The sequence below is a fragment of the Salvelinus sp. IW2-2015 genome, linkage group LG10, assembly GCF_002910315.2.
Source record: "Salvelinus sp. IW2-2015 linkage group LG10, ASM291031v2, whole genome shotgun sequence".
NCBI lineage: Eukaryota > Metazoa > Chordata > Actinopteri > Salmoniformes > Salmonidae > Salvelinus > Salvelinus sp. IW2-2015.
The window spans coordinates 16493436-16514419 of NC_036850.1; the positions used below are offsets into that span (position 1 = coordinate 16493436).

The 20984-nt window shown below is 42.3% G+C and overlaps 2 non-coding genes and 1 pseudogene across 2 annotated transcripts; 2 read left to right on the forward strand and 1 right to left on the reverse strand.

The window, feature by feature from the left end:
* Nucleotides 1-1158: 1158 nt before the first annotated feature.
* LOC111969120 (hepatic triacylglycerol lipase-like) lies at nucleotides 1159-17108 on the reverse strand (annotated as a pseudogene).
* On the forward strand, nucleotides 5372-5444 carry trnar-acg (transfer RNA arginine (anticodon ACG)). Its single transcript has one exon. It is a non-coding gene; the product is annotated as a tRNA-Arg (tRNA).
* trnar-acg (transfer RNA arginine (anticodon ACG)) lies at nucleotides 7590-7662 on the forward strand. Its single transcript has one exon. It is a non-coding gene; the product is annotated as a tRNA-Arg (tRNA).
* Nucleotides 17109-20984: the final 3876 nt, after the last annotated feature.

Here is a 20984-nt window from a genome sequence, read left to right on the forward strand (position 1 = left end):
GGGAATGCAATACAGTCCAGAAGTAATGCGCGGAGTTAGAAAGTTGGCTGTCAGAAGTATTAATGTAAATGTACCTTTTGGTTCATATTTCAAGACCTGTCATATGAGGGTGCAGTGAGATACCCAATGGGTTGGACGATAGTCTTCTCGTTCATTATCTTGAAATAAACCAATCCTCCATTAAGACAATAGAAAAAGCATATGGTTCTAAATATTGAAAGAGSTGTTCGGGCTGGGCAGGTGTGATGTGAGTGATGTTCATGTGCGTCTAAATGTTGTCTTTCGTATGTTAATGTTTTGTATTGTAAAAAAATATATAAAAAATAAAGGAAATTGAGCTAATTTCCTTACACTGGCAGTGGTTTCTGTGGATAATTTAGTCTCTAGTTTGGATTGTTTGAAGTGATGGGGACATTTCTCAGCAGCATCCAATAGAGGAGAGACTATTATATTATCTCCCAAGGTTTTTTCCTTACAGCTAATGACATATTTCTCATTATGTTGGAACACTATTTTCTATATCACACAGCCCCAAGGTAGCCACGGCTCTAGTAAAATCGTAGACCCGTCTACCTTTGTACTTCCTCAGCACTGAGAGCAGAGGTAATTGCCTGCAGCCTCCCTGACACTGCTCTCTGCATTCCAATCTTCACAATGACTTCTCACCAGTTATGCGCTGAAACTCCCAATTCTTTCCCCCATGCTTATCTTGCCCCGCAGTCACTTGAACATGTTAAATAGGGCTCCTCCTCCTTCATTAAATTGATTCCATTTATTTATTTGATGATTTATCATGTCTCCTCTTACACTGAAAAGTTTGCAAATATATAGCTTTAGTGAGATCAAATTTATTTGAAGTCAAATTTATTTTATATAGCCCTTCGTACATCAGCTAATATCTCGAAGTGCTGTACAGAAACCCAGCCTAAAACCCCAAACAGCAAGCAATGCAGGTGTAGAAGCACGGTGGCTAGGAAAAACTCCCTTAGAAAGGCCAAAACCAGGAAGAAACCTAGAGAGAACCAGGCTATGAGGGGTGGCCAGTCCTCTTCTGTGCTGTCCGGGTGGAGATTATAACAGAACATGGCTAAGATGTTCAAATGTTCAAAATGACCGCGATGATCAAATAATAATAATCACAGAAGTTATCGAGGTGTAGCAAGTCAGCACCTCAGGAGTAAATGTCAGTTGGCTTTTCATAGCAGATCATTAAGAGTATCTCTACCGCTCCTGCGGTCTCTAGAGAGTTGAAAACAGCAGGTCTGGGACAGGTAGCACGTCCGGTGGACAGGTCAGGTTCCATAGCCGCAGGCAGAACAGTTGAAACTGGAACAGCAGCAAGGCCAGGTGGACTGGGGACAGCAAGGAGTCATCATGCCCGTAGTCCTGACGCAAGGTCCTAGGGCTCAGAGAGAGAGAAGAAAGAGAGAATTAGAAGAGCATACTTAAATTCACACAGGACACCGGATAAGACAGAGAGAAGTACTCCAGATATAACAAACTGACCCTAGCCCCCCGACACATAAACTACTGCAGCATAAATACTTGGAGGCTGAGACAGGAGGGTCAGGAGACACTGGGGCCCCATCCGATGATTACCCCGGACAGGCCCAAACAGGAAGGATATAACCCCACCCACTTTCCAAAGCACAGCCCACGCACCACTAGAGGGATATCTTCAACCACCAACTTACCATCCTGAGACAAGGCTGAGTATAGCCACAAAGATCTCCGCCATGGCACAAACCAAGGGGGGCGCCAACCCAGACAGGAAGATCACGTCAGTGACTCAACCCACTCAAGTGACGCACCCCTCCTAGGGACGGCATGAAAGAGCACCAGTAAGCCAGTGACTCAGCCCTGTAATAGGGTTAGAGGCAGAGAATCCAGTGGAGAGAGGGGAACCGGCCAGGCAGAGACAGCAAGGGCGGTTCGTTGCTCCAGCCTTTCCGTTCACCTTCACACTCCTGGGCCAGACTACACTCAATCATATGACCTACTGAAGAGATAAGTCTTTAGTAAAGACTTAAAGGTTGAGACCGAGTCTGCGTCTCTCACATGGGTAGGCAGACCATTCCATAAAAATGGAGATCTATAGGAGAAAGCCCTGCCTCCAGCTGTTTGCTTAGAAATTCTAGGACAATTAGGAGGCCTGCGTCTTGTGACCGTAGTGTACGTGTAGGTATGTACGGCAGGACCAACTCGGAAAGATAGGTAGGAGCAAGCAAAGGTAACAATTTGTATGGTTAACAGTAAAACCTTGAAATCAGCCCTTTGCCTTAACAGGAAGCCAGTGTAGGGAAGCTAGCACTGGAGTAATATTTTTTGGTTCTAGTCAGGATTCTAGCAGCCGTATTTAGCACTAACTGAAGTTTATTTAATGCTTTATCCGGATAGCCGGAAAGTAGAGCATTGCAGTAGTCTAACCTAGAAGTAACAAAAGCATGGATTAATTTTTCTGCATCATTTTTGGACAGAAAAATTTCTGATTTTTGCAATGTTACGTAAATGGAAATAAGCTGTCCTTGAAACAGTCTTGATATGTTCGTCAAAAGAGAGATCAGGGTCCAGAGTAACGCCGAGGTCCTTCACAGTTTTATTTGAGACGACTTTACAACCATCAAGATTAATTGTCAGATTAACAGAATCTCTTTGTTTCTTGGGACCTAGAACAAGCATCTCTGTTTTGTCTGAGTTTAAAAGTAGAAAGTTTTCAGCCATCCACTTCCTTATGTCTGAAACACAGGCTTCTAGCGAGGGCAATTTTGGGGCTTCACCATTGTTCATTGAAATGTACAGCTGTGTGTCATCCGCATAGCAGTGAAAGTTAACATAATGTTTCCGAATGAATCCCCAAGAGGTAAAATATATAGTGAAAACAATAGTGGTCCTCAAACGGAACCTTGAGGAACACCGAAATGTACAGTTGATTTGTCAGAGGACAACCATTCACAGAGGCAAACTGATATCTTTCCGACAGATAAGATCTAAACCAGGCCAGAACTTGTCCGTGTAGACCAATTTGGGTTTCCAATCTCTCCAAAAGAATGTGTGGATCGAGGTATCAAAGCAGACTAGGTCTGTAGCAGAGACAGATGCGAGCCTCGGTCTAGCCTTAAAGTCATTTACCACCTTCACAAGTGCAGTCTCAGTGCTATGATGGGGTCTAAAACCAGACTGAAGCATTTCGTATACATTGTTTGTCTTCAGGAAGGCAGTGAGTTGCTGCACAACAGCTTTTTCTAAAAAAAATTGAGGAATGGAAGATTTATATAGGCCGATAGTTTTTTATATTTTCTGGGTCAAGGTTTGGCTTTTTCAAGAGAGGCTTTATTACTGCCACTTTTAGTGAGTTTGGTACACATCCGGTGGATAGAGAGCCGTTTATTATGTTCAACATAGGAGGGCCAAGCACAGGAAGCAGCTCTTTCAGTAGTTTAGTTGGAATAGGATCCAGTATGCAGCTTGAAGGTTTAGAGGCCATGATTATTTTCATCATTGTGTCAAGAGATATAGTACTAAAACACTTAAGTGTCTCTCTTGATCCTAGGTCCTGGCAGAGTTGTGCAGACTCAGGACAGCTGAGCTTTGGAGGAATACGCAGATTTAAAGAGGAGTCCGTAACTTGCTTTCTAATGATCATGATCTTTTCCTCAAAGAAGTTCATGAATTTGAACGTGTATCATATCCCATGGGACTGTAGCAGATTTGGTTATCATAATCAAGTACCTAGGAACTGTGTCAAGTATTTGTTATAAGCAGTTTGGATTGATAATAAAGTGTTATAAATAGCTGTAAAATAAGTAAGTAGCTGTAATCAGGGTATCAGTATATAGGGCTGTGAGGCCATGTGAAGTATAACCATGGTCCCTGTCTAATCAGTGTCCTGTTCTGCAGATTGGTCTTATGCCTAAACACTGCAGCCCATAAGGTGGTAGGCTGTTTTGATTGGGGCCTGCTGCAGATGCACAGTCGCTTCATAGCACCGAGCTATCTCTGGGCCAAAGCTCTCTGGGGAAACCAGGGGACAGTTTGTCCAGGATAGGATCTCATTTCCCTCAGACACAACTGGGACAGGGTGAGCAGTCCTGCTGTGTGCTGGGTCGTCTGATCCAGTCTGGTGTCAGACAAATAGCAGGGGTCTCATTAGAAAGGGAGAGGGAGGCCTGTGAATGAATCCTGGAGACAGAGGATGATGCTCAAACACTGTCGGCTCGGCTGTAGTCTTTGCACCCAGTCTGCTTACCAAGGCTATGGCTGTTGTGTGGGGCTCAGTGTGTGAAAATACTGTGTGGCCAACAAATTCTTGGGATGCTGCAAATCATTAATTTATCTCTGGTGCAGTGGGCCCATCAATTTACATGCCTATTGGGAGTCAGTAAGAATTGAGATGGAAAAGGCTCCCGTTAGATGTTAGGCATAACAGGACAAATGAAAAGTGACTCCGGGGCACAATATTTTCTAACAGGCATTAGTATAGTTGGTGATAAAAATAAAATGTATGAATATGACTTTGTGTACACAGGTTGTGAATCCTAATTTGTACAAAATGTTATATTTATAATTACTTATTTGCAACCATTTGACAATATCTGTATAACATTTGAATCTTAGTAAAAATTCATGATTGTCAAGATTCTTTTTATACATCTTTTATATAGATTAGGTTGGAAAACAGATACTGTAGTTGGATAAAATAAAAAATTACTAACCATTGTTTTATTTATTTAGTCAGGGTCTCAACTTACTATTGAGAGTAAGAATAGTAGAATACAGCAGGTGTTGTGCATCAGCAGTTTTTATCTTGTTATGTCAGTCACTGGATTGGCTGACAATTATGTCAATTCTTAGATTAGTAGTTAGTATGTAGAATACAGCAGGGTGGTTGTGCATCAGCAGTTTTTATCTTGTTATGTCAGTCACTGGATTGGCTGACAATTATGTCAATTCTTAGATTAGTAGTTAGTCTAGCCAGCTATCTAAACTTGTAGTAATCGAATACCGACTGGGCATTCAGGGGACCCTCCAGGGGACCCCCATTGATTTTCTTGCGTTACATTTGTTAGAAAATGGCAATATTTTCTTTCTGCCCCATGGCAAAATGTGTAGAACTGCAGGCAATGAACTTTAAAACATAACACTTCCTCTCAGCTGTCAGGGGGGAGGGGGAAGGGGGCGGACGCCCTAGAATGTTTTGCGGTGAGGTGGGGAGACCCCAACCAAATCTAGTTTAGAGCCCCTAAAACTCTAGAGCCGCCCCTGCTGATAGAAGTATCYGACTCAAAACAAATGCGTTTTTCTTCTGCGCTGTTTTTGAGCATTTTCTTCACAGCGCAGGACGAGAGCTACGGTGGCTCTACTGGATAGCAACGGGCTTGTGGCGCAATGGATAACGCGTCTGACTACGGATCAGAAGATTCTAGGTTCGACTCCTAGCAAGCTCGTGCATTTTGTCTATGTCTGAGTGAGATTTGGAAATGAGCGATATCTTGTGAATTTGTGCTGAGTGTCTTTGCCTACATGCGCCATTAACTTATACCTCATAAACCCAGCAAAAAAAGAAACGTCCCTTTTTCAGGACCCTGTCTTTCAAAGATAATTCGTAAAAATCCAAATAACTTCACAGATCTTCATTGTAAAGGGTTTGAACACTGTTTCACATGCGTGTTCAATGAACCATAAACAATTAATGAACATGCACATGTGGAACGTCATTAAGACACTAACAKCTTACAGATGGTAGGCATTTAAGAAGTTATGAAAACTTAGGACACTAAAGAGGCCTTTCTACTGACTCTGAAAAACACCAAAAGAAAGATGCCCAGGGTCCCTGCTTATCTGCGTGAACGTGCCATAGGCATGCTGCAAGGTGGCATGAGGACTGCAGATGTGGCCAGRGCAATAAATTGCAATGTCCGTACTGTGAGAMRCCTAAGACAGCGCTACAGGGAGTCAGGACAGACAGCTGATCATCCTTGCAGTGGCAGACCATGTGTAACAACACGTGCACAGGATCGGTACATCCTAACATTACACCTGCGGGACAGGTACAGGATGGCAACAACAACTGCCCGAGTTACACCAGGAATGCACAATCCCTCCATCAGTGCTCAGACTGTCTGCAATAGGCTGAGAGAGGCTGGACTGAGGGCTTGTAGGCCTGTTGTAAGGCAGGTCCTCGCCAGACATCACCGSCAACAACGTCGCCTATGGGCACAAACCACCGTCGCTGGACCAGACAGGACTGTCAAAAAGTGCTCTTCACTGACGAGTCGCGGTTTTGTCTCACCAGGGGTGATGGTCGGATTCGCGTTTATTGTCGAAGGAATGAGCGTTACACCGAGGCCTGTACTCTGGAGCGGGATAGATTTGGAGGTGGAGGGTCCGTCATGGTCTGGGGTAGTGTGTCACACCATCATCGGACTGAGCTTGTCATTGCAGGCAATCTCAATGCTGTGTGTTACAAGGAAGACATCCTCCTCCCTCATGTGGTACCCTTCCTGCAGGCTCATCCAGACATGACCCTCCAGCATGACAATGCCACCAGCCATACTACTCGTTCTGTGCGTGATTTCCTGCAAGACAGGAATGTCAGTGTTCTCCCATGGCCAGCGAAGAGCCCGRATCTCCCATTGAGCACGTCTGGGACCTGTTGGATCGGAGGGTGAGGGCTAGAGCCATTCCCCCCAGAAATGTCCGGGAACTTGCAGTTACCTTGCTGGAAGAGTGGGGTAACATCTCACAGCAAGAACTGGCAAATCTGGTGCAGTCCATGAGGAGGAGATGCAGTACTTAATGCAGCTGGTGGCCACACCAGATACTGACTATTACTTTTGATTTTGACCCCCCCCTTTGTTCAGGGACACATTATTCCATTTATGTTAGTCACATGTCTGTGGAACTTGTTCAGTTTATGTCTCAGTTGTTGAATCTTGGTATGTTCATACAAATATTTATAAATGTTAAGTTTGCTGAAAATAAACGCAGTTGACAGTGAGAAGATGTTTCTTTTTTTGCTGAGTTTTTATACMYCAGKAACGGTTAAACTGAATCAATGAGCGGATTCGATTATGCTGAGCCACGTGGTTACCGTTCTATGACACGTGACATGAACGGGAAAAAGCGGTGAGGGAGGAGGGCCCTCACCGCTCGATCAAGTTGTCAACAAGGCAGCATAGTGCGTCTTCCAGAAACATTCAACATAACTTTTCCATAAAATATATGTTCGAATTTTCTAAGTAGTTTTCATTGGGAAGGCCGATAAAGCGTTTCATGAAATAAAACAATCACTTTTGCAGGTGAAAACACTGAATCCTACTCATTACTCGACATACATAATTACGTCACTTTTGTTTTGAGCCGACTTCGACGTTGGCTTTGAACGGGGCTCACGCCCGGGAAGCAGTTAGATTCCAAATATCACCCGGTGGCAAACACCCCTAACCGGGCGCCTGTCCCAGATTATTCGAATCCCCTCAATGTCCGCAAATTTGATTCGTCTAATAACCACAATAACCAATCATATTGCCGTYCGCTACCAAGTATCCAGAATTGACCAATTATAGCAGAGTTATGGTGTATTTAGTATTGGGCTKGTGGCGCAATGGATAACGCGTCTGACTACGGATCAGAAGATTCTAGGTTCGACTCCTGGCAAGTTCGCTCGTTTGAGTGAGATTTGAAAATCAGCGACACTTTGTCAATGTGTGCTATTTGCAACAACAGTTCGGATTAGGCGGAATGTCCTAAACTGTAATATGCTTTAAAAAACCATCAGCACAAGGTGAGAAGAAAAGTGTATCCACTATAGGTAACTTTCATAATTCAGACACTAGAGGGCGTCAATGGCCTTTGAAATAGTACTTTTTGGAAGTACTGTACTGTAGRCCTCAAACAGACAAAAATGTGCTGTGTGGTTCAGTATACTGCTGATATTGATCAACTCATAGTATACATGATTATTGTGGTATTTTGTATATTGTGCTTGTTAGAAAGATTTATATTTATAGCACAGCATCTGAGGGGTGGAATGGATGCTGCACATGCAGTGGTGCCTATACAGCCTTAACCTTTAAGATTTATAATGTGCTCTTGCATGAGTGAATTTACAATGTAATATGACATGGAAATCCTCTYTCATGTAGCATACAGTGTATTTTCCAGAACGGGGGCACTATGACAAGACTCCACTAYGTCCCACAAGCCTGTCTCTGCCTGTGTATACCCATTAGGATTACGTGCCTTTCACTAACTATCTATTTCATTCTTTATTTATATTTAATCTTGTTATATAACGAGGGCTGCCATCAGCGTGCCTTATCACAATTAGTGTTAGATAACTTTGCCATCCAGAGAAAGTTGAGCCCCTCTGGTAGTTCATAGCTGGGTGACTAACGAGCCAAACGGGCACGTTAGCAGACAGAGCTCTCAATGTGTGTCCGCTMCCTTCTCACCTACCCACACCCACAACCATTCCTCAACTAACTTTATTGATCTTGGATACTCACCTATTTTRTGTCTCGCCTGCTTTGACACGGATTTTGCCCACGGTGCGCTTGGGCCTCATTCCCTCACTGCTCCAGGGGTTAAAGGTCTGCATCTTGCTCCACATATTGTTTACAACACTCCCCTCCCAGCGGAACTTCAGCATCATCAGGTCCCCAATGTCTGAGTCCAGGGTGATCAGAAAGGTGTATTGCCTGAGATCTCCTCGATGCTGAGAGAAAGAGAGAGAGGTTAGAGAGAAGTACATTCACCTTGATGTACTTCCTCAGGTTTTTCCCCCAGGTTTCTTTCACACATGGGCTGCAAGTAATGAACCTGAAAGCAGAAAAAGGGTTTGACAATTAAATTGTTATTTGTTAGCTGAAACTGCTGTGCATGTGAAATAGCCATAGTCTTGGGCAGCCTCTTTTATAAGGACATTCAGGGGTGGGGGTGAGGAAATACAGTATTTTCATCCCCCTCCAGAAGTGTTCCTCCCTACTATGACAGTAGAGAGGAACAAGAATGTGACTCTCTACTCTTAGTGTAGATGCACGTGAATCATTCATAAGGCGATATACAGCAGAATGGGATCAAAATGTACGGTGGGTTGGCAGGGAGAGTGTTCCTCTGTGATGCACACACACATTAATTATTGATATCTCCCTCTCCATTTATAGTCCTATTTCATTCAGAGGTATGAGCTGTTTCCATGTACTTCCATTACTGCTACCCTATTACTGCTACTGCTATTACTGCTATTACTGCTACATGGGGAAGCTCTACGTTGTACAGGGGCAGAGTGAGAGCTGACTGGATGCAGTCTCTAGTGAAAGTCTACAGACCCCTTGCACAGTCTTCACATTTAACTGACTTTAAATTCAATCTAAAAAGGGATTCAATTAGAAAGAGCTACACAATCTAATTCTAGAAAATCTTCTAAATTAGTAAAACAAAATTAAGATGCATCGATTGTCTTCACACCCCAGAGTTATTACTTGGTTGAAGCACCTTTGACAGCCGCTACAGCTGTGAATCATTTTTAATAAGATTCTACCAACCTTGCACAGCTCCTATGGCATCATATAGTTATTTTGTCAAAATTGCTCAAGCTCAGTAAATTAGGATGGGAATCATTGATGGGCAGAAATATTCGAACCTTGTCTCTGATTTTCAAGCAGATTTAAGTCAGGGTTGAGACTGGACCATTCAGGAACACTCAATATATATTTGGCAGCATCAGGTTATGGGTATGTTTGTCACCTGCAGGGACTGGGGAGTTTGTCAGGATCAAAAGACATGAAAGCAGCAAAGCCCAGATAAAAAGTTAGCGGAAACCCTGCGTCAGCTTTCTGAATATATAACACACAAATGTTACACAAATGTTAATGCCAAAGACACACCAGAATGGCTTTTCCAGAGGTGTTGAGCGTTCCTTGTCCAGTCCACGTTCTAACTTAAATTTGCTTGAAAATCAGAGACAAAGTTTAAATATTACTGTCCATCAATGATTCGCAACCAAATTTACTGAGTTTGAGCAATTTTGTCAAAAACAATGGATGTATGTTGCCCTAAGAGTTGTGCAAAGTTGGTAGAATCTTATTCAAAATTATTAACAGCTGTGATGGCTGCCAAAGGTGCTTCCACCAAGTATAACTCTGGGATGTGAAGACATACACAATCAAGACATCTTCATTTTTGATATTTTTGATTAATTTGGAAAATGTTCTTTAATATTCTTTCACTTTGAAAATGTGGAGTAGGTCTGTATGAAATCTAATTTAATCACTTTTTAGATGTAATTTTAAGGCAGCAAAATTTGAAGACTGTGCAAGGGGTGTGTAGATATTCACTTGGCACTGCATGTAGAGACTTGAACACTTTAGCCCCAGTGTACTGTCTGCATGAAAACTCAGCTCATATCAGGGCCACAGCTACAATACTTAAAGATGCACTCCAGATATTTTTGAACTTTTCCTGTTGAAAAACAATATCCCACGTATAAATACAGTAATCACTTAAGGGTAAAAAAATGATGTTTTAAGCAAAATAGTGTTTTCTAGACAAAACTGCAAACTTTAAGGAGCAGGCCATTCAAGGAGTTGGTCTGATGGTGCCCTCTGGTGTCATCGGCCTCCCCCTTACTCGAGGGAACAATAGAGGAGTAATAGAGAACAAAATACGAAAGGCACACCTCAACTTTTGCAATGTCATGAGGATACTTGGACCACATATTAAGATGTGCCTTTTGTTAAGTAAATCAGGTGATAAATGAAGCACATTCTGGGAGGACACACACTGACCTACCACATACCTGCTGAACTATCACATTACATACATAGGTATTTTCTCTCCTCTAGTTCTAATCATCAAGTCAGGTTGGTTCAGGACTTTCTGGCTCAGGCCCTGGAGAGGGAGTGGCCTGTCTCCATGGTTACAGAGTCCCTCCCCCTGGTCATACACTCCTCCCCCCAGAGACTAAATGCCTTTTGCCCTGAGATACAAGACAAACACACACATTGCTACTGGCTACACCCCACACACACACACCACCACACACACACCCTCGGATGATCACGAACACATAGACACTAGTGGACTTACTGGCAGACACACACATAACCTACGACTCAGAGGATGAGGGAAGGGAGAGAGACTGTAGCAGCAGTGGTAAGGAGTGTGTAGGTGAGGGAGAGGTCAGTGTGTGTGAAGGTGAGGGAGAGGAGTGTGTAGGTGTTGATGGATACGTTCTGCGTCCTTCTCTACTGCCTCAGATGGAGATACTGAGAGAGGAGAGAGAGGAGAGAGAATACAGAGGGAGGAGGTTCTGCATGGTGTGAGCAGCCTAGTCTTTCAGAGAGTTCACATCAGTCCCTGGTCCCCGCCTGCCTTCCACCAGCTCCTCCTCTGGGGAGCATGGCTCAAAGCCTCTCAGTCAATCCCTGAACTGGGGTGGAGTCTGGAGCATCTGCTGACCCCCTACGGGCTTTCCCTGGCTGAGGAGCAGGGGTCTCTGTGGCTGGCGGCCGAGCCAATGGGACAGCTAGACTGGCTGTGGGCTGATGACCTCACTGATGACGTCAGTGTGTGTCTGAACCTTGACCTCCTGGCKTCACTGGTCTACTCCCTGCCTGACTGGCGCCTGCTCTGGTCACCTGACCCCCGCTTCCTCAACCACTTCCTGCCCAATGCCAGAGCAACCGTTCCATCCCTTCTCCCTGTTTCCACAGAGCTTCGTTTATGAAATCAGCTTCTGGGTGGGGTCAGACTGGCAGGAGGCAGAGTTTCATGCTCTAATCAGAGAGGCCAGTAGAGAGACGGTAGAGAATGTTACACTTATAGACACCTACACACCCTGCACACAGACCGACACACACCCTGACATAACACACACCAGCTACTGTTACAGACTCACCTACTGCTCACACACACATGCCCTCTCACACACACACACGCACTCAAACTCCATACATACCTGCAAAGCCTGCTGCCCACATGCATGCATCTCATCATCAGGTAGTGTCTGTCTATGTGTGTGATAGAGATGAGTGCAGTGTTGTAATATACTGTAGCAACACTTTCCAGACACTGAAGCTTGTGGTTGGTGTCAGGATGGTGTTGGTGTCAGGATGTTGTTGGTATCAGGATAGGGTTGGTGTCATGATGGTGTTTGTGTCAGGTTGGTGTTGCGTGTCAGGATGGTGTTGGTGTCAGGATTGTGTTGGTATCAGGATAGGGTTGGTGTCATGTGGTGTTGTGTCAGGTTGGTGTTGGTGTCAGGATGGTGTTGGTGTCAGGATGGTGTTGGTGTCAGGATAGGTGGGTGTCATGATGGTGTTGGTGTCAGGATGTGTTGATGTCAGGATGGTGTTGGTGTCGGGTGTGTTGGATGTCAGGATAGGTTGGTGTCATATGGTTGGTGTCAGGATTGGTGTTGGTGTCAGGATGGTGTTGGTGGGCAGGATGGTGTTGGTGTCAGGATGGTGTTGTTGTCAGGATGTGTTGTTTGTCAGGATGGTGTTGTTGTCAGGATGGTGTTGTGTCAGGATGGTGTTGTGTCATGATGGTGTTTGATGTCAGAATGGTGTTGGTGTCAGGATGGTTGTTGTGGTTGTCAGGAGGTGTTGTTGGTCAAGGTGTGTTGTTGTCAGGGAGTGGTTTGGTGTCAGGATGGTGTTGATGTCAGGATGGTGTGGTGTCAGGGTGTTGTTGTCTAGGATGGTGTTGTTGTCAGGTTTGGTGTTGGATTCAGGATGGTGTTGTTATCAGGATGGTGTTGGTGTCCGGATGGTTGTTGATGTCAGGATGGTGTTGTGTCAGAATGGTGTTGGTGTGCAGGTTGGTGTTTGATGTCAGGATGGTGTTTGGTGTCAGGAGGGGTCTAGTGTTGATATCAGGATTGGTGTTTGGTGTTCAGGGATGGTGTTGTTGTCAGGTTGGTTGATTGCAGGATGGTGTTGGTGTCAGGATGGTGTTGGTGTCAGGATGGTGTTGGTGTTGGTGTCAGGATGGTGTTGGTGTCAGGTTGGTGTTGATGTCAGGATGGTGTTGGTGTCAGGTTGGTGTTGATGTCAGGATGGTGTTGGTGTCAGGATGGTGTTGGTGTCAGGATGGTGTTGATATTGGAATGTTGTTGGTGTCAGGATGGTGTTGGTGTAAGGTTGGTGTTGATGTCAGCGGCAGATAACCTAGTGGTTCGAGCGTTGGGCCATTAACCAAAAGGTTGTTGGATCGAATCCCCGAGCTGATAAGGTAAACATTTGTCGTTCTGCTCCTGAACAAGACAGTTAACCCACTGTTCTCTGGTAGGCTGTCATTGTAAATAAGAATTTGTTCTTAACTGACTTACCTAGTTAAATAAAGGTTGAAAAGGAGACTGGGATAGGACTTTAATTGCCTCATTGGCTTCAGAGGAGGAGAAGCTTTATAGTAGCTCTTATTGGCTGTGCTTCACAGCAGATTAAGTATTTTTCAATAAAGCCACAGTCTCAGATTTCTAAGCTCCTGTCACTACACCCTTACCAAAGTTCCACAGACTTTACCTCATCATATCAATCAATCAAGTGTATTTTATAAAGCCCTTTTTACATCAGCAGATGTCACAAAGTGCTTATACAGCTACCAAAAACTGTCCCCTTGATCTGAAATAGACCCTAGACCCTTATTTCCTAGTGAGACCTTGTCATGGCATATATTGATCAAAGTGTGTCCCAACTAATATGGTCTTCACATCAAACTAATATGGTCTTTGCATCAAACTAATATGGTCTTGCATCAAACAATGTAACATGCCTACAATTCCCTGCTTGTCTCTTCCCATGAGACTTTATGGTGTTGGTGTTTATGGTGGTCTTAGAAAGCTCTTATGCAAAATGTTATTCCTGGTTTTGTACAGTACAGTACAATGCCATGAAGTTAACATGTATTACTCTAGGCTCCTGCCTGTGCCAACTACACGTTTTCCTGCTTGTTAAGGAAGGAGTTCTGACATTCTACAGTATTTCCTAAGTACATGGAAGAGTGGGTTTTGTCTGTAAGGGACATGGGACACCATTGTGTGCACTTACGTTTGTAGGGCATTTGAGAGCGGGTCTTGTGGTAGAGCTTCTTGCTGGCGACACTGCGCACCCTCCTGACATTATAGCCCAGTGTGTTACATTTGTTCTTGTGGCAGTCCAGGCAGGTACCCTTCTCGAAGGCATTGTCATCACTGCATCTGTAGGCTATGATCTGCTTGTCTTTGTTCAGAAGGGAGTCGATGAACAGGTAGACTGAACGCTCATGGGCACATTTCACTGTCTGCTCAAAACCTAGGAGAGAAAGAGTGGAAATGTGAGTTGAATTTTAAAAGGGGCAGGTAACACATGAATGGGGCATTCAAACTTTGGACTCAAATGTTCCCCTTTGTGATCAGGTCACTGCATCATTCTAGCCCTGGTTAAACGAACTGGGACTGAGGCTATTCAGAACGGTGTCTGTGCCAGCCTTCAATCTTTTCCTCTCCTCAGAATACAGACTACGCTTTAACAAGATCCTGATTATACTTTTTAGTGGTCATTATTTGGGGATTGGTCATTATCCCCAAAGCAAATGATGTCCTGTCACTTCTCTGGGTAAAAAGGCCTGTCTACCTCTTTATGTCTGTGAGCAGACTGATCTGAGACCTGTCTTCAGGCCTGCTTCTCCTGAGAAGATCTCATCATAGCCTGGAGGCAGAATGCAGAGTAGACGGACAGGGCTGAGGGAGACGTATTTGGCTAATTAACTCATGAGGCTGACAGATGCTTTAATGTGCTTCTGTCTTTCATGTAAGAAAAAAAAATGTTTTTGATTGAATCCCCTGAAATCCCACCACCACTTATTTCTGACTATTGGGAATTCTATTCATATTCAGCAGAGCAGCGTGAATATAAGATGAGGCACTGCTTTCACACGATACTGCTTGATTATTTTAGTTTGTGCCTCTCTGCAAGGTAAATGGTAATGGTTTACTTTGATCAAAAATAGCTCTTCCCCTTAATATACCCTACCAATATTTTTCTATATGCCAAATGACTCTCCCCTCCCCACTCCACCACTGCGACAGATTCACCATTGATTCCATGCAAGGCAATATGTTCCATTAAGCTCTGGAAAGGGTGGCATCCTGGTTGGAAGTCACCCCCATTGGGGTAGAAGTCAACATGTGCCACAGGCTGCTTGATGCCCACACTCAGCACCATGCGTTCTTGAGTGTAGGTGTGGATGGCATCCACAAATAGGGCATCATCAGTGGACAGTCTGTCTGATGCTGCCATGACCTCAAACAGGGGACCTGCTGGATCCAGACCTGGACAAAGAAACACAAAGGATCTCAGGCTTTTCACCAGAGTGCCATTAGACTTGGATACTTCTATAAGAATTGTACTCTAATGCATTATTTAGCCATGAAATGGTGTGACAAAATATTTACAGAGAGTAGCAAGTCTCTCCAGTGATTCRTCCAATCTTTCCAGGTCCTCCCAGGTAGCTTCCAGAAAATCCAGAGACGTGAGCACCAAGACTGTATCAAATCAGATTAACTTTCTCTGCAGAAAACTGGTAAAACTCCTGACACACAAAGATCACTATTATTTTAGTGTTGATGTGAAAAGGAGGTGATGATGTGGCATTATTGTCTTTTGTAGGAGACATTATATCTCCTAAAGAACTTGTCTTCATATTTCTGTCACACAAACAGTACTTTGCTATGACAGTCCTTGTTGAACACGTTGAACACTTTTCTGACTCTCACCTGCAGCCACTGTAGCAGGAATGCTATGTCCTTCCCCACTGCCCTAGTGTTCTGGGCTGCGTTAGGGTAGTTCATATTGGCCTGTAAAAGTCAGTCAGTGACGATCACATTGACATCTCCAAGACTGGTCTTCAGAGCAGAAGCAAGAACGGGCACCCAGCTCTCCATCAGAGCGTTTATCTTGGAAAAAGATAAATGGGTTTTAGTCTCATTTGTAGGGTTGCAAAGGGAGGGTATCTTACTGGAATCCTTCTATGTTTACCAGTAAACTCACAGAATTTTGGTAACTTACAAGGTTTTTGTGGGGAATTTTATCAGATGACATCTAGTTGCCTTTTTGGGTACTCCAGATTATCACAGGTGTACATAATTATTTCTGGCCCTCTATGTGGCCTTATCAAATATATCAAATAATCAAATAACATAGTTTTAAAATACAAAGCTGTTAATTAATCATTATCATAAATTTAAACCATCAACTTAGTGAATACCATTGATGTTTAATATGAGGGTTTCAGCATGAAATATCTTCATTTTTTTTTTTACACACTTTTATTTACTTAAATATGTCAATATGTATTTTGTCGCCAAACTGGTAGCAGTTGTGAAAAAATAAATAGTTGGAAGAGTTGCAGAGGTAATTGAAAAATAATGTCATTGCTGATTGGATGCTTTTTTCATATTTTTATTTCTCAATTTTCTTTCTTGAACATAACCACTAGAAACTCATGGATAATATGGGCACAAATATAAAACATGTATTCTATATATGAATACATTTATACAAGTTATTAAAGTATAAATTACAAAAGTTACCATATATTACCTGTTCATTACCAAAATGATAGAAGATTCCGGTAACTTTGTAATTCACCTGTAGCTTTGCAACCCTACTCATTTGGCTCACGTTTTGTTGTAAGGGACCATAGCAAATCTATATAACTTAATTCCCCCCAACTTACTACAGTTTCCATCACATTTACCGGCCTGCATCTGAAGTGCAGAACAACAACTGAGTAAAATAAGGAGAACTGCCACCATATTATATCTGGCCCTCCACTGTATATCATTGGGTGCATCTACCATCTATTAGTGATGTGTTTTACATAGGAGCTAATGGCCATGTTGTGTACGTGTCATCACTAGTTGAGCCAGGAGGAGTGGAGAGAACAGGCCGTACCGACCATCCGTGGGTGATGATAATGAGAGGATGACTGCTGTTGAAACCACAGGAGGTCCGAGTATGAGGTCTGAAAGCCTCCACCGTGCACCAGTCCTCCATGTCTTTAGCACCATCAGAGTAGAGCTTGAAGACTGTGCTGGTAATGTGAGGCATCTTAATTCTCAGGACAGACTTCAGGTCCACTACAAATGTAAAAAAAATACAAACACGGTCAATGCAGAGTAATAATAGAGGAAAAAAGGTATAATGTTTTAGGATTATATATTTGACAATAATGTGTTTTGAAGTACAACAGCAGATTATTGTGTATAGAGTGGTAGAACAAGCATTGACATGCATGTGCATTTCATACATACCTGATTATTGAACAGCACAGGATTCAAACTCATTGATTTAGGAATTGATTCCCCTGTCCACTCACCCTCTGCATTGATTTTTTGTTCTGGTAAGTGTTAACTTGTGACTAGAGTCTGTGTATTCCTTGTCTAGTTTGACCGTGAGTGGACACTAGACTAGAGACACTTCCCAATATACAGTATAACTTTATGTGGTGTTGATGTAATCCAGCTTTCATTTGTGATTGCAAKAAATATTAGTTAGGAAACAGCCCTTAGAGATGGTAGATTTGTTTTGTTCATACAACTTACTGTATTTTTTGTATATTTTATATATATTTTTTATTTTAATATTAATATTTAATATTTATATGATATAAATATATTTTAAATATTTGTTTATATTTTATATGCACAGTGTTTGTTTTATTTTCGCCAAACTCTCCCTCCACATTGTTGTCACTTCAGCCACAACAATGATAGTAATGTAGTAGATCCTTCACAACAGTAATCTATTTTACATCTAACTAGCACTGTTTGTATCTTCATTCTCAGAATTGGTCATTTCACAGTCACCATTTTGACCCAAATAGGAGAGTTATTACTTGAACAACATGCACTCGGGCATTCAGAAAATAAGCACAGCCCCTATAAATAGATATTAACCAATTGAATTCATCTCTGGTGGGTTTCCACCAATGATTGAAATATACACTACCGTTCAAAAGTTTGGGGTCACTTACAAATGTCCTTGTTTTTCAAAGAAAAGCAAATTTTTTGTGCACTAAAAATAACATCAAATTGATCAGAAATACAGTGTAGACATTGTTAATGTTGTAAATGACTATTGTAGCTGGAAACGGCAGATTTATTATGGAATATCTACATAGGCGTACAGAGGCCCATTATCAGCAACCATCACTCCTGTGTTCCAATGGCACGTTGTGTTAGCTAATTTGTGTTAGCGTTGTGTTAGTTAAACAACAGTCCCAACGTCAACAGTGAAGAGGCGACCCCCGGGAGGCTGGCCTTCTAGGCAGAGTTGCAAAGAAAAAGCCATATCTCAGACTGGCCAATAAAAAGGAAAGATTAAGATGGGCAAAAGAACACAGACACCGGACAGAGGAACTCTGCCTAGAAGTCCAGCATCCCAGAGTCGCCTCTTAGCTGTTGACGTTGAGACTGGTGTTTTGCTATTTAATGAAGCTGCCAGTTGAGGACTTGTGAGGAGTCTGTTTCTCAAACTAGACACTCTAATGTACTTGTCCTCTTGCTCAGTTGTGCACCAATCTGAGATATGGCTTTTTCTTTGCAACTCTGCCTAGAAGGCCAGCATTCCGGAGTCGCCTCTTCACTGTTGATGTTGAGACTGGTGTTTTACTGGTACTATTTAATGAAGCTGCCAGTTGAGGACTTGTGGGGCGTCTGTTTCTCAAAGTAGACACTCTAATCTTGCGTACTTGTCCTCTTGCTCAGTTGTGCACCAGGGCCTCCCACTCCTCTTTCTATTCTGGTTAGGGCCAGTTTGCGCTGTTCTATGAAGGGAGTAGTACACAGCGTTGTACGAGATCTTCAGTTTCTTGGCAATTTCTCGCATGGAATAGCCTTCATTTCCAAGAACAAGAATAGACTGACGAGTTTAAGAATAAAGTTCTTTGTTTCTGGCCATTTTGAGCCTGTAATCGAAACCACAAATGCTGATGCTCCAGGTACTCAACTAATCTGAAGAAGACCAGTTTTTTTTATATAATCAGCAATACAGTTTTCAGCTGTGCTAACATAATTGCAAAAGGGGTTTCTAATGATCAATTAGGCTTTTAAAATGATAAACTTGGTTTAGCTAACACAACGTGCCATTAGAACACAGGAAGAATGGTTGCTGATAATGGGCCTCTGTACGCCTATGTAGATATTCCATAAAAGAAATCAGCCGTTTCCAACTACAATAGTCATTTACAACATTAACAATGTCTACACTGTATTTCTGATCTATTTTATGTTATTTTAATGGACGAAAAATGTGCTTTTCTTTCAAAAATAAGGACATTTCTAAGTGACCCCAAACTTTTTAACATAATGTACACTAAATCAAATTGTATTGGTCACATACTGTCACGAACGTCGTCAGGGTGGAAATGACCGGACCAAGGTGCAGCGTGGTGAGCGTACATTTCTTTTTATTTTGAATGTCTCCAACAAAAACAAGAAACAACAACAACAACAACAACAACAACAACAACAACAACAACAACAACAACAACAACAACAACAACAACAACAACAACAAACCGACCGTGAAGCTGAATAGTGCTATACAGGCCACTARCACAGACAACTACCCACAACTAAGGTGGAAAAACAGGCTGCCTAAGTATGATTCCCAATCAGAGACAACGATAGACAGCTGTCCCTGATTGAGAACCATACCCGGCCAAAACATAGAAACAGAAAACATAGAAATAAAGAAACTAGAATGCCCACCCTAGTCACACCCTGGCCTAACCAAAATAGAGAATAAAAGCCTCTCTATGGCCAGGGCGTGACACATACACGTGTTTAGCAGATGTTATTGCAGGTGTAGAGAAATGCTGGTGCTTCTAGTTCTGACAGTGCAGCAATATCTAACAAGTAATGTCTAACAATTTCACAACTCTAGATGACTAACTGTATTGACTAACTGACTCTATTGACTAATGACTAACTGTATTGACCTCACCGTGGGTCCATCTTGGCACTTCCCCACCACAGTAAAATAATATTTTGGAAGCTATAGAAATGCAGTTATTAATATTCATATTTACATTAGTTTTTTTGCCACATTCATTCTAATACAGACACCTTAATGCATACTTTGAAATTACATAATTTGACCGAAACAAAATAATCATAAATGAATATATAAAAAATATATAAAAATATTTTCCTTAAAGTATAATTTGTTTAGATTACTGATGTTACTGTCCCCACTACAACAAAAATACTTAAATACATGTAATTTTGTCCTTGAAACATGTAATTTATTGTTTCTATGTAGAATTCCATTAATTCCTATGGAGGACTGCTCCTACTGAGGAGTGTCAACATGGCCAAACGGTGGCTTCAAAGCCTCTCAATGGCCAATACACAGCATCAGCAATCCAGGGTTTCAGTTGAAGTCGGAAGTTTACATACACCTTAGCCAAATATATTTAAACTCAGTTTTTCACAATTCCTGACATTTAATCATAGTAAAAATTCCCTGTCTTAGGTCAGTTAGGATCACCACTTTATTTTAAGAATGTGAAATGTCAGAATAATAGTAGAGAGAATGATTTATTTCAGCTTTTATTTATTTCATCACATTCCCAGTGGTTAGAAGTTTACATACACTCAATTAATATTTGGTAGCATTGCCTTTAAATTGTTTAACTTGGGTCAAACGTTTCAGGTAGCCTTCCACAAGCTTCCCACAATAAGTTGGGTGAATTGTGGCCCATTGCTCCTGACAAAGCTGGTGTAACTGAGTCATATATGGAATTGTTCTAAGATGGTCATACTATGAATCATTTAGCTATTTGATTTTGAATTTTAGGACCCCTTTAGGTATATACTGTATATATATATATTATTTTACTAGTATTTGATAAAATATTGAATTTGGCTTTTACTACTATAGCCCAGAGAAACACATTCAATAGCATATCCATAAACACATATTTAACCCCTTTTT